The following is a 1,106-nucleotide window of genomic DNA, read 5'->3' as shown; positions in this document are numbered from 1 at the left end:
CTTTTGCCTCCTTTCTGCCTGTAAAGTAAGAAAAATAACTTACTCTTATTTTAAAGTAGAAAAATTGCTTCAATATTTTAAAAAGTGACATCATAGTTCGTATCCACCACTTAAGTTATAAGCTATGAGTCGAGGATGGCAGAACTTAGATATAGTCCATTAAAACATTTACCCGATGTATTTAGTTTTCCAGCCCATTTTAATGAAATTCTTGGGCTAATAGTTATTAAAATTTAGTACAATATTAGGACTATTTTATAGTAAGTAATTTTTGTTCAGAGAGTAGAACAGGCAAATGTTAAAATTTTCTTTATCTGAAAAACTATCCCTCCACACACGAGCACTACTGACATTTGTTCATAGGCTCATTCCTGATGAAGCAAATTAAATGCACTGGAAGTGGGGAGGAAGGGTGGGAGATGGTGCAGAAAGGTAATAATCTGAAATAGATTTACATCAGAAGTATTAATTGCTAGGAAAGGAGGTGGAGGAAAAGAATTTGTCACCAGAATATTTTATATGGTGCTAAAGCCACTAAGGTGGGCAGAAAGTAAGATTGTTCAACTGGCCATTATTTCACAGGCAAACAGCTGAGCATGAGTGCATAGTGTGGCTAGGGCTACAAGTCAGATAATTCTGTAGAGGTGAAATATTTACCTGAAATACTCACCAAAATAATCAGATGCAAAAAGCATTCCAGATATGTGTCCTGAGTCAAACCCAAGACTGATCTATCCAGCTAGACCAAACCATCAGGAATAGCTTGGCTCATAATGTATTCGGGTATCCAGTACTATGCTATAAAGTACCTCCCCAGCCCTACTTCCCAAATGAGGGGTGTATCCACTTGATTTCATCCCAGTGGAACTGCGTGGCCTGATGAAGAACACTACATATTGACTACCTTAGCAGCTTGGGATTGGGGAAGTAAAAGTTCTCCCATCTTACACTAGAAGAAATGGAGATGAAGAATTTGTACTGGCGAGAACAATGGAGAGATACATGGGCTGTATCATCAAGTAGCATATTCTAGAACTAGGTTCAACACTGAGAAACAGTACAATGAGATACAGTGAAACCCCGATTTTACACATCCCGATTTAATG

At 37.8% G+C, this 1,106-nt stretch overlaps 1 long non-coding RNA gene across 1 annotated transcript in view; it reads right to left on the bottom strand.

The window, feature by feature from the left end:
- The window catches only part of LOC111089237, a 16,034-nt gene continuing 14,928 nt past the window's right edge, over window positions 1-1,106 (bottom strand). The window contains exon 3 of the long non-coding RNA XR_002613542.1: window positions 1-18. This is a non-coding gene — a long non-coding RNA (uncharacterized LOC111089237). The remainder of the gene's footprint in view (window positions 19-1,106) is intronic.

The sequence above is a fragment of the Limulus polyphemus genome, unplaced genomic scaffold (assembly GCF_000517525.1).
Source record: "Limulus polyphemus unplaced genomic scaffold, Limulus_polyphemus-2.1.2 Scaffold5645, whole genome shotgun sequence".
NCBI classification, from domain to species: domain Eukaryota; kingdom Metazoa; phylum Arthropoda; class Merostomata; order Xiphosura; family Limulidae; genus Limulus; species Limulus polyphemus.
Note: the sequence above shows the minus strand (reverse complement) of the source record. Positions and strands in the feature narration are given on the sequence as shown.